The sequence below is a fragment of the Macrobrachium nipponense genome, chromosome 8, assembly GCF_015104395.2.
Source record: "Macrobrachium nipponense isolate FS-2020 chromosome 8, ASM1510439v2, whole genome shotgun sequence".
Taxonomy (NCBI): domain Eukaryota; kingdom Metazoa; phylum Arthropoda; class Malacostraca; order Decapoda; family Palaemonidae; genus Macrobrachium; species Macrobrachium nipponense.
This window is the reverse complement of record NC_087203.1, coordinates 72,956,965-72,970,475: the sequence shown is the minus strand read 5'-3', so window position 1 is coordinate 72,970,475 and position 13,511 is coordinate 72,956,965. Positions and strand designations below refer to the sequence as shown.

The window sequence follows — 13,511 nt, the reverse complement described above, 5'->3', positions numbered from 1 at the left end:
AAGGGGATGGCCCAAATGTAAGCAGAACCTGCTTGCTAGGACTAAGAGTATTACAGTAATACAATTATCCCCATCCTAATCACATTATGGGCAAACTGGATAGAATGCCAAGAGTTCTATTCCTAGAACCAGGCCGCCTGAAAAACAGGTCCGAACATTGTCCGGTAGATGATGGATCTACCACAGTTCTCACTATTTAGCTTTGGATTTAACTCCATGTTAAGCCATGATATGTTTTCTCATTTATTTGCTTTAAAAATTTTGGCAAAAATGGAAAATTCCACAGAAGTTAACTCGAAAATATATAATGTCATATGGGACTCTGGGGTTGGAACCTGGGAAGAGATTCCTGAGGTTTGAGAGCACCCCTCACCACGTCAAGGTGGTCCCATAATGAGAGGACACCTTAGTGTTAAGAGAGGTAAATGGACTCCTTTGCAAACATCAACTAAGACACCAGCATAATTGTGGAAGTTGGTTGTTTGTTCACATTCCAGACCTCACTCGTGTCTTTTACAATATCTTATGTGGCACTGTTTCAGGTCCTCCATTTTACACACTTGATCTTATCATTCTTTGAACAGTTTGGATCTCGGTCATTTCAACCTTTCCTGAGTTTGTTAGTATTTGACACAGACTTAGGTTTATGGATGGTGCTTTTAGTTTATGGAAGGCACTTGATAATTGATATTGCATTTAGTTTGTGGAAGGACCTTGGTACTTGACGATGTCTTCATTTTATGAAAGGCCCTTAAAATGGTACTTGATGATGCCTTCATTTTATGAAAGGCCCTTAAAACTGACTCTGCCATTAGTTTAGGGAAATCCCTTTGTTGCATAAGTTGCTGACTATGGTTAGTGGAAGGCCTTGATATTTTATTCTACATCTAGTGTAAGGAAAGCTCTTGATATATATTGCTGCCTTTAGTTATCAAAGTTCCTCGATGATATAGTATGTGCCTTTAGTTAATGGAAGGCTCTAAATTTGATGCTGCATTTAGATTATGGAAGACCCTAGATGTTTGATGCTGCATATAGTCAATAGAATCCTCTAGGTATTTGATGATGTCTTAAGTTCAAGAAAGGCCCGTGATATTTAATGTTGCATTTAAGTTATGGAATTTGATTTTACTGCTGCTTTTAAATTATGAGAGGTTCTTGATATTTGATGCTGTTTTTAGTTTATGGAATGCCCTTGGTGATCATATGATGCTGCCATTAATTAAAGAAATGTCCTTGATATTTGATATTGTATTTTCTCTATGAAAACCCTTTGTGTGTTGCTGCTTATACAGTAGTACCTCGAGATACGAAAGGCTCTACTTACGAAAAACTCGAGATACGAAAGCCAATGCGAAAAATTTTACTGCTCTTTATGTTTGTCAACTATAGACTGATGTTGCTAGAATTTTATTTATAATTGAACCAGTCACTCAGAGTTTGCAATATTGATCTATGATATAATGATGGTACATTGATAAGTCTTATTTAATAGGTCTTCATTGCATCATTTAAGTAGACTTGTCAGTTTCCCTTTTTAAGTTATGTAAGTTAGCAGTCAGTTTTAATGCCGCTTTTAATTTGTGTGTGGTTCTTGATACAATTGATGCTACTTTTAGTTTATGGAAGGCCCCTGGTGACTTTTGTTTATGGAAGGCCCTTTGTATTTGAAATTGTAATCAGTCATGGAATTCTCTTTTTATATAATGCTGCCTTTGGTTTAAAAAGGTTCTTGGGATTTGAGATTGTGGATGGCCATTCGTAACTCACGCCCTTGAGTTCATGGAAGGCCCTGGGTTTAATTTGAGGCTATCTTAAGTTTATGAAGGAACCTTTGTATGTGATGCTGCCATTAATTTTTGGAAGGTCCTTGGTGTTAAAGGATGCTGCCTTTAGTTTGTGGAAGACCTTTAATGGTGTATGATGTTGAGTTTAGTTATGGAAGTCCTTTGATATTTGATGCCGTTTGACCCATAATAATAGGTACTATTAGTAGTTTATGGATGTTGGTATTTAATGCTGCATTTAGTCAATAAAATGGCTTGATATTTAATTATGCCTTTTGTTTATGGAAAACCCTTGATATTTGGTGCTGCATTTAGGGTATGAGAGCTCATTGGCTTTAATGCTGCAGTTAATTTTTGGGATACCTTTTGTGGTGTATGATACTACCTTTAGTTTATGGAAGGTCCTTAAAGTTTGATGCATTTTTAGTATGAAAACCCTTAGTATTTGATGTTGCATTCAATTGAAGAAGACCTTTGGCATTTAATGCTGAATTTAATTTATGGAAGGCCCATAAGTGTTGGTGTTGAGTACTGTTTTTAGTGAATGGAAGACCCTTAATATTCGATGCTGTATTTTCTTTATGAAAAACCTTTGTGTTGCTGCTTTTAGTTAATTGAAGCCCCTTGATATTTTGATGTCGAGTATAGTTTGTGGAATGCCATTGATATTTGATATAGTTTTGATTCTTGAGTGGCCTTTAGTTTTCAACGCTTGTTTTTAGTGTGATTGATCTTTGATTATGTTTGTTAATTATCGACTAATGTTGCTAGAATTTTATTCTTAAATAAATGAACCAGTTGCTAAGATAGTACTCGGTTAAGTGTTCATTCATAGGACTTCAGTGTATCATTTAAGTAGATTTGTCAGTTGCCGTGTTTAAGTTATGGAAGTTAGTAGGTTTTAATGCTGTTTTAATTTATGTTAGGTTCTTGATATATTTGATGCTGCTTTTAGTTTACAGAACTCCCTTGGAGATGATATGGTATTTGTTGTTGAGTTTTGGTTGGGGGAATTTAGTTTTACTGGTGCCTTTATTTTATGGAAAACCCTTTGTGGTATAAGAATTTGCCTTTTGTTTATGAAAGGCCCTTTGTTCTTGAAATTTCTTTCAGTTTAAAGATTTCCCTTATGTTATGCTGACTTAAGTTTGAAAAGGTTCTTGGGATTTGACACTACATTTAGATTGTGGAATGCCATTTGTAACTCTGCTGCCTTGAGCTCGTGGAAGGCCCAGGGTTTAATTTTAGGCTTTATTAAGGTTATGGAGGGCCTTTTATTTGTTATGCTGCCATTAATTTGTGGAAGGCCCTTGGTGTTATAGGATGCTCCTTTAGTTTGTGGAAGATCCTTTGTTGGTGTATTATGCCGAGTTTAATTATGGAAGTCCTTTGAAATGTGATGCTTTTTGACCCATAATAATAGATGCTGCAAGTAATTTATGGATACTTTTTGGTTTATGGAAGACCCTTGAGATTTGTTGCTGCATTTAGGTTATGAGAACTCATTGGCTTTAAAGCTGCAGTTGATTTATTGGAGGCCTTTTGTGGTATATGATACTGCCTTTATTTATGGAAGGCCCTTAATGTTCAATATGTTTTTAGTATGAAAACCCTTGGTATTTGATGTTGCATTTAGTTCAAGAAGACCATTGCCATTTAATGCTGCATTTAATTTATTGAAGGCCCTTGGTAATTGACACTGCCGTAAGTGTATTGAAGGCTGTTGGTGTTGGATACTGTTTTTAGTGAATGGAAGGCCCATAGTATTTGATAACTATATTTTCTTTATGGAAAACCATTGATACGTGTAACTTATAATATATTAAACAAGATTTTAAATAAAGTTAAAAGATCACACTTAGGATTCGGCGTTGGTGACCTTGGTAGTTGTGACGCCAGAAAACCCACAATCATTCAATCATTGATACGTGTTGATGCTTTTAGTTTATTAATGCCCCTTGATATTTTCATGCTGAGTTTAGTTTGTGGAATGCCCTTGGTATTTGATATGGTCTTGATTCTTGAGTGGCCTTTAGTTTATGATATTTTGGAACGCTTGTTCTTTATGTGATCGACCTTTGATTATGTTCGTTAAATATTGACTAATGTTGCTAGAATTTTATTTATAAATGAACCAGTTGCACAGAGTTTGCAATTCTATCTTTGACATAATGATGGTGCTTTGATAAGTCTTCGCTCAAAGGACTTCATTGCATCATTCAAGTAAACTTTTCAGTTGCCATGTTTAATTTATGGAAGTTAGTGGGTTTTTAGGCTGCTTTTAATTTATATGAGGACATTTGATGCTGCTTTTAGTTTATGGAAGGCCCTTGGTGATCATATGATGCTGCCTTTAATTAATGAAAAGTGCTTGACATTTCTTGATGAATTTTGGTTATGGGAACTTGGTTTTATTGGTGTCATCATTTTATGGAAACCCTTTGTGGTATGAGATGCTGCCTTTTGTTTATGGAAGGCCTTTTGTACCTGAAATTGCTTAGTGTTTATGGAATGGAATTCTCTTTTTATGCGATGCGTTTAGTTTGAAAAGGTTCTTGGGATTTGGCACTGCATTTAGATTGTGGAAGTCCCTTTGTAATTCACACTGCTTTTTGCTCGTGGAAGGTCCTGGGTATAATTTGGGGCTTTGTGGGAGTCCCTTTGTAATTCACACTGCCTTTTGCTCGTGGAAGGTCCTGGGTATAATTTGGGGCTTTGTGGGAGTCCCTTTGTAATTCACACTGCCTTTTGCTCGTGGAAGGTCCTGGGTATAATTTGGGGCTTTGTGGGAGTCCCTTTGTAATTCACACTGCCTTTTGCTCATGGAAGGTCCTGGGTATAATTTGGGGCTTTGTGGGAGTCCCTTTGTAATTCACACTGCCTTTTTTTGCTTGTGGAAGGTCCTGGGTATAATTTGGGGATTGTGGGAGTTCCCTTTGTAATTCACACTGCCTTTTGCTTGTGGAAGGACCTGGTATAATTTGAGGCTTTGTGGAAGTCCCTTTGTAATTCACACTACAAGCCTTTTGCTCGTGAAGGCCCTGGGTATAATTTGGGGCTTTGTGGGAGTCCCTTTGTAATTCACACTGCCTTTTGCTTGTGGAAGGTCCTGGGTATAATTTGGGGCTTGTGGGAGTCCCTTTATAATTCACACTGCCTTTTGCTTGTGGAAGGACCTGGGTATAATTTGAGGCTTTGTGGAAGTCCCTTTGTAATTCACACTGCCTTTTGCTCGTGAAGGCCCTGGGTATAATTTGGGGCTATGTGGAAGTCCTTTTGTAATTCACACTGACTTTTTTTGTGGAAGGTCCTGGGTATAATTTGAGGCTTTAAGTTTAATGAGAACCTTTTGTACGTGATGCTGCCATTAATTTGTGTAAGGCCTTTGGTGTTATAGGATGGTTCCTTTAGTTTACGGAAGACCTTTGTTGGTGTATGATGCTGAGTTTAGTTATGGAAGGCCTTTGATATGTGATGCTGTATGACGCATAATATTTGATGCTGCCAGTAGTTTATGGATGCTTTTTGGTATTTGATGCTGTATTAAGTCTGTAGTATGCCTTGATATTTGATGATGCCTTTTGTTTATGGAAGACCGTTGGATATTTGTTGCTGCATTTAGGTTAAGAGAGCTAATTGGCTTTAATGCTCCAATTAATTTATAGGAGTCCTTTTGCAGTATTTGATACTGCCTTCAGTTTATGGAAGGTCCTTAGTGTTTGGTGCATTTTTAGTATGAAATCCTTTAGTGATATTGCATTTAGTTTATGGAAAAGCTTTGGCATTTAATGCTACATTTAATTTACTGAAGCCTCTTAATATTTGATGCTGTATTTTCTTTGTGAAAAATCCTTGATACGTGTTGCTGCTTTTAGTTTATTGAAACCCCTTGATATTTTGATGCTGAGTTTAGTTTGATAATTGATATGATACTTGATTCTTAGCGACCTTTAGTTCATGATATTTTGCAGTGTTTGTTATTTACTGTGATCTCTTTGATTTTCTTTGTTACCTATTGGCTAATGTTGCTAGAATTTTATTTATAAATTAGCCAATTGCTCAGTTTCCTTACTGATCTTTGACATAATAATCATCATTGATAAGTCTTCGTTCATAGGACTTCATTGCATCATTTAAGTAGACTTGTTTAATTGCCGAGCTCTGAGCATTATTTTTGTTTATTTTAAATTTGTTAGGGCTTGATAAAAAAAAAAAAAAAAAAGGGTACAATTTTCATTGGCATCACAGTAAATTGTATCCGAGAATCTGATTGGAGGATTGTCTCATTAAACATGTCACAAATGTGTTTGAAAATCCCTATTCAGACAGGTCAGTGCTATATATTTTATGGCTTTTGTTTTTGCTTGGATCTCAGCATCATGCTTATTTTGTGGGTTGTGTATATTGCATACCCCAGCACCTACAGTTGCAATGTTATAGTTATTATATACCATACAAAGCTGTACTTTATTCACAGCTTTGTTGGTCCAGTTAAGTAGATACTTGAGCTGTTCCTATATTAAGGTAATGATGAGGAGAATCTCCTTGAGAAATAAAACCATTCTTTCTTGGTATCAAGCAACTTTTTTTCATAAATACCAAGAAATGTGGAGATTTTGGAGAATATGTTGTATTTACAACAATAGAGGGCCATATGTCAATAACATTATTCTTAATCTCAAAGAAGTGGTAGAGATATATGAATGCTGGCACTATTTCTAATTTGTATTTCAAAAAGCATTGGATGTTAAGAGTGTGAGTGTCCTACTACCTTATAGTAGTTAATGTTTTCAAATTTTCTTTTATGCATATACTTCTTATAAGAACGAAACCCTTTTATCTGCACGATGAAGATACCAAAATACTGGCTGTTTGAATATACATTTCTAGCATTCTTCTGTTAATCATAATCACCATTATAAGACAGTTGCTGCTTCTAGTTTATTGAACCCCCTTGATATTTTGATGCTGAGTTTAGTTTGATAGATATGATACTTGATTCTTGAGTGACCTTTAGTTCATGATATTTTGCAGTGTTTGGCTAATGTTGCTAGAATTTTATTTATAAGTTAACCAATTGCTCAGTTTGCATACTGATCTTTGATATAATGATGGTCATTGATAAGTCTTCGTTCCTAGGACTTCATTATATCATTGAAGTAGACTTTTTTAATTTGAAAATCCTTATTCAGACAAGTCAGTGCTATATATTTTATGCTTTTGTTTTTGCTTGGATCTCCGTATCATGCTTATTTTGTGGGTTGTATATTGCATATCACGGCACCTACAGTTGCAATGTTATAGTTACATTTCAAGTAAGTTATTATATACCATATAAAGCTGTACTTTATTCACAGAGTTGTAACTCCAATTAAGTAGATACTTGAGCTGTTCCTATTTTGAAGTAATGATGAGAAGAATCTGCTTGAGAAAAAAAAACATTCTTTCTTGGTATCAAGCAACTTTTTTTCATAAATGCCAAGAAATTTGCTGGGCATTGATTAGCTTGTCTATCATACTTATTTTTATTTTGGAGAATGTTCTATTTACAACAATAGAGGGCCATATGTCATTAACAATAAAGAAGTGGTAGAGATATATGACTACTGGCACTATTTCTAACTATTGTATTTCAAAAAGCATTGGATGTTAAGTGTGGGTGTCGCACTACCTTATAGTAGTTAGGGTAGTATATGTTTTCAAAGTTTCTTCTATATATATATTTCTTATAAGAACAAAACCCTTTTATCTGCACGGTGAAGATACCAAAATATTATTGTTTGAACAATATATTTCTAGCATTCTTAGTTTGGCCATCAAAGTGTATATGGCATTATTAAACTGTGGTACCATAGTAATTATTTCATTGATATTTTTCAAAACCCTAATTCTAATGTCTACTTTACCAGAAGTCTTAATTTTAGAGGTTTGTTGCTGTAACCAACCTTAGTGGAAACATTGGACTTTGATCATTTATGACTCGGATATATCTAAGTCTCCATTGTTATTTTAAACCTCATGGTATTTTAGATATCTTTGAGTGTGCCAAGGCTTTTTAACCAGACATGGAGGGGTCACGCTTCCTGAGTTTCTCTTATGCTTCATATGTGGCCTCTGGTGGAAGTGAAGGGAGGGGTGGGGGGTATTCACTGGCACCAGCCAAAGGAGTGCTCACTGCCAGCCATTTTGAGGGAACTCAATTGTTTTAGGGAATAAATAAAATGTTTACTGTAAACACAAATAATTTATATTAATAGAAATTGTTTATATAACCCAACATAATTTGTTTATATAACCCAACAGAGTACACATTGAGTGCAAGACCACAACCCTTACTCTGGAAGAAGCATGACCTTGATCACATACACTGTCGTGATGTGCAGAACAATCCAAGCGAGAACATCAGGGAAAATCACTCGTGCTATACCTGACTCTGGAAGATGAACAGCAAGAGTAGGACCTCAATCACAAATATATCTGATATGTGGAATGATCCAACAGAAAACGTCAGGGAGAAGATCAGTCTTGCCTAGCAGCCTCAAATCCAGACTCTGGAAGACAAATGGGAGGCGTAGGATCTCCAACACGTACACTGGCAAGTGGGGGTCCACGGCTATATTTGCCTACTCCCCCAAAATCGGAGACATTTCAACGACCTCAGGCTGAGATGAAGAACCTGCCTCAGAACTCTGATGCGAGTGAAGATCAACACAGACTGCAACATGATCACGTGATCAAAGGGTCCGTGTTGGGGAGAGGTAGAAAAGTCCTTCTCTCTCAGAAGATGCTCCACGGACTGGAACATGTCACATACTTAAAGGCTCTGTGCTGGGAAGATGTAGAAATACATTTCTCAATCTCGGAAGATGCTCCACAGACTGGAATGTGATTACATACTTGAAGGAGCTGTGCTGGGAAGATGTAGAAACATTTTTCTCACTCCTAGAAGATGCTCCACAGACTGGAATGTGATTACATACTTGAAGGAGCTGTGCTGGGAAGATGTAGAAACATTTTTCTCACTCCTAGAAGATGCGCCACAGACTGGAACTCGTTCACGTACTTCAAGGGGAGTCGTGTCCATACTGGGAAGATGGAGAAACACCGCTCTCACCCTTAGCAGATGCCAAAAGTCTCAATTCATTGGAGGGGAGGAGGAAAGGTAATGGATGTCTTGTCCTATGACATCTGTGTTTGATAAGTGTCCCAGAGTTTCAAGCAAGAGGTCCATCCTGAGTCCATCAAATCAACCAAATCTTGTTAGAACACTTTCAATGGGTTGACAACCAACCCTGAAGGCGTCATGGACGATGATGGAAGTTACAGCATGGCAACAGGCAGAGGCGAGAAGTCACAGGCAAGGATGTATTGAGAATAACATTACAGCATTGGGACTGGTAGTCCAAGTCAAAGGTCTCTGCAATAGCAAAGATGGCCTCCTGCAGCAACCAAAGGACCTCCCGTGAACTTGTACAAGATGGGATAGCGAAGAATTTCCATCGCCCCAAGGAACAGCTAATTTAAAAAAAACTTTCAACTGAAACTATGTATGAGGAAGATGGCATTGTCTTTAATGTCCTTAGCTATTTGAAGCAAAATATACTGTTATATAAAGAGAATAAAACTTGTTTCACCAGGATTAGAATGGCTTACTTTGATATCCTAAAGGAAATATTATTTAGTGTTCATTTCAGCTGAAAGTCTGTGTGAGGGAGTGCACCAAACCCATCCCCACACAGGTGTGATTACTAATCAAAGCAGAAAGTAATACGGAGATCACAAGAATGCAATCGCAGTAATATAAAATGAACATTGTTTAGCAGGTCTTGAGAGATGAGTGTTAACTATGATCTTGCCAAAGGGATGGTAGTTTCCGTAAAATCAAAGGGGCTTCGGTCAAGCAATATTTTTAATGTGGATGCTTAGTCTTTTTTAAAGTACCAAATGGAGATGATATTACTTACATATCTGTATCTTGTGCATTATTGTACTCTGGTAAAATCACCATACTGTGTATAGTACACTTCAGAACTGAATGAGGGTGGTTGTTGACAAGCTGAAAGTAAGGGAGCTAAAGCCTTTGTATAAATGCAATTTAATCTAGTGCATTCAACAAGTCTTCAAAGTTACTTTCAGGTTATCAGCAACCACAACTCAGACAATTCTTAACTACTGTACTTGGGGCACTGTTTTTGACCAGAGTATAGTACTGTACAAGACCTATATCTGTTAAATAGCATCATCCCCATTCAGTACTGGAGAAATGCAAAAGCATCCATATTAGAAATATTGCTTGACCAAAGTAACCTTAGATTTTAAGGAAACATTTTGTAGCATCCCTTTGGTAAAATCACATTGAACAGTCATCTCTCAAGACCTGATAAACAATATTCAGTTCATATTACTGCAATTGCATTCTTATGATCTCCATATTACTTGCTTTGATTAATAGGACACTTGTGTGGACATGGGTACTTGGTGTACTTCCTCACACAGACTTGTATTTCAGCTGAAATTGTTTGGCCCCCAAGTTTGTCGTACTGTTTGGTATATTGATGGTGGAGTCTGCTTGACAAGTTGGACCCGAGTTGCAATGAAGAATGAATTTATGCCATGCAATCAAAAGATATGAATAACTTCCATTTCATTCTCTCAACTGAAAATGTTTGCCTGAACTGCTCTTTTGTATAATGCAATAAATGGTGCATACTTGAATTTTCCACCATACTGAAATTAAAATGAATTTATACATGCTATAGAAAATTAATACCAATCAGTAATGCCAAGGAACATTATATTCTTTGAAAAGGTCATTAATTGTTGTTTAAAGCAAAATTTCCACAAAAATTTCATTGCTATATACATTTGAACTTTCATGTTTCTGCCCTGGTCACTTACCAGCCCGAACCATCATCTATTAAAAATTTACCAAATCTTTGGTTAAAATAAACGATCAGTGTTGCCAATCTCCTGGCAAACACCCTCGTTACCTAATTACCAGCCCTAAATCATTTAATGGTTTAAGCTTATTCTGGCGGTCTGAAAATAGCGAATACGTATATGAATTAGTTTTTGGCAAAAGGGGGGTAAATTATTATTTATAACGCCCAGAAATTGAAAGCTTGGTATTCCTTACTGAAACAAAGTTACTGAAAGGATGAACTAGTTTGAAATTCCAAATAGACACTACGACATTTTACCAAAGCATATTTCATCGAGTAATCCCAATACCCAAAACGAGGAGTATATGAACCAACATGTCTTGACTTTTTTTTTTCAAGTTTTCATGCATTAAAATAAAATGAAGACGAGCTGAAGGAAATTAAGTAAGGCATGCGGTTGGAAAGTATAATACAAAGGTCTTTAATTTACTACCGAAAGGGGTGGACACAGGAAAAAATAGGCAATATATCTACTCATACGCATCACTGGTAAAGAAAAGCTGTTATACGCATGAAATGTGTGACTTTCACCTCAGAGAAATTAAGCAAAATTGAACATCGTGAACAGGTTTCGGATAGGGATTTCATATAGTATTAGAAATAGTAAACTTTAAAACTCGGGACTCAAACTCTACGGTGGCCAACTCTGTGTTAGGAATGATTCTTCATGTTACTTTAATTTAGAATTCCAGTTGAATACAGAACAGAAACTTTTAAGATTTTTAAAAATGAAAGCAGATTTCTTCAAGAACTTATTATTGTCAAATGCTCCTTTATCTGTAACGTTTAAAGGAGTGGAAGAGTTTGCGCTCCAACTTTCAACAGTACTATGCAGTGTAAAAGTCAGGGTAGAGACTGGAACCTCTAAATTCTACGTATTACCATTGAGTGTAACTTTACAAAATAATGGCCGATTCCTTTGCTTAGTAAGTGCTTGACAATTAATAATAAATTCTACGTGTTACTATTAAATGTAACTTTACAAACTAATGGCCGATTCCTTTACTTAGTAAGTGCTTGACGATTAATTCTAAATTCTACGTGTTACTATTAAATGTAACTTTACAAACTAATGGCCGATTCCTTTACTTAGTAAGTGCTTGACGATTAATTCAACAAGTTACGTACCTAGGCGTCACCGTTTGCTAATTTAAGATTGATGAGGAATTGCACCTCGTTTTCATAGAGAATCATAGTTTTTATTCTCAGGTTAACTTAACGGCTTAGATTTAAACCTTTCTATCATTGTTAAATAGCAATACGCAGTGACGTAATGTTAAAATTTTCCCAATGAATGTCACTACATCTCATAATTGGGCTTAAAACAAACGAGCAATATAAAAAATGAAAGAAATAAAATGCTACAGCTTTTTACTTTAGAATGAGAGAGAGAATGTATATATGTATTTCTGTGTCCAAGTCAAGTTGGTTTTTGTCAAAGTTGGTTTTTGTCAAGTTGGTTTATTGGCATTATTGATGTAAATATAAATTATAACAGTTGCCTTTTTAATTTGATGAGCAATTCAGATCAAACACACACACGACACCGAGAGAGAATTTTTATGTTTTTGGCTTTTCACGTATACTTAATACGAGGGAGGAAGTTGAAAAATCTATCTCAAATAGTATTTAAAACATTTAGCATGTGCTGGTTGCAACTATTAATCAAAACTGAATATAAATAGTTCAAAAATAGTTCCCAGTGGAACGTTTCATGAAAAATACCATCAATACCAGATTAAAGTCATCCCACTTTTCATACTCCAGTCAAGTGTTCATGTCTCGCATTAAGGCAGATTCAAAAGAAACCCTGAAGACTCTCACTTAACAGCAACCGGCTAATCATTCTCTAAAGGTACTCTGTACTACTCAGAAAATAATCATGTCACTTTGGTAGTCTAATGTCACTCGGAGCTCTCAACAAAGATAAGTGAGAACTAATCAGAAGTATCATGTCATTAGAAAACTAAGAGCTACTCATGACAAAGCTTGTTAGCAAAGAAAACTTAGTTTGATACAAGTCTCAGGGAGAATTCTTACGTCAATTGCTTCACTCTAAAAGTATCATGTCACCATGGAAAGATTGTGTAGCAATCAAATCATGCCACTCATTTATTGAAAATGCCCTTTAAGAAATGTGCTTTTAGAAACCCGACACTTCTAATTTTCTGTCGGTTAAAGTAGAAAGTATGCATGAGTAATCATTTGAAATATGACAATTCCCGCTTTCTCAACGACGAGAAGAGAATATGTAACAAAACAGAATAGCAGTGGTAACTAATGGATCGTAGTGTTCATCGCAACTGAAGATATGTAATTTTACAGTAACTGAACACGTTAGTGGTATACCAATTAAAAGACAAAATAAACCATTACAGAATTTCTCAGTCAATGTAAATACGACTTGATATAAGGCTAACTTATTAGAAGGGAGGGGGGCAAGGAAGCTGAAACTACTATCAAGGTAGTAGTTTAATTCACCAGTGAAGTACTGCGGAATGACCAGTCAAATATCGTAGAAAGCAAAGAACACACGTGGGAGAGGGAATTGACGATTTTACGGAAAGGAGATAAAACGAAATAAAGAATGGCAAAGGACAGCATTGTTTAGGATATCTGTAGTTAACGGTCAGCGGTAATGCTGACCTCTGGGATTTTAGGAAATTAAGGAGATTGAGCTCATCAAATATTCGCAAATGAAATAGCTTTGTTCAACTGGAGAAAGGCATAGGCGGATTTTTAAGATGCTAAATGATAGACGGCGCAAATCGCTCACGGTTAG

At 36.1% G+C, this 13,511-nt stretch overlaps 1 long non-coding RNA gene across 1 annotated transcript in view; it reads left to right on the top strand.

Moving 5' to 3' along the window:
• Positions 1–10,653, top strand: part of LOC135222849 (uncharacterized) — a 33,029-nt gene extending 22,376 nt beyond the window's left edge. Inside the window, exon 3 of the long non-coding RNA XR_010316366.1 lies at positions 8,091–10,653. This is a non-coding gene — a long non-coding RNA (uncharacterized LOC135222849). The remainder of the gene's footprint in view (positions 1–8,090) is intronic.
• Positions 10,654–13,511: the final 2,858 nt, after the last annotated feature.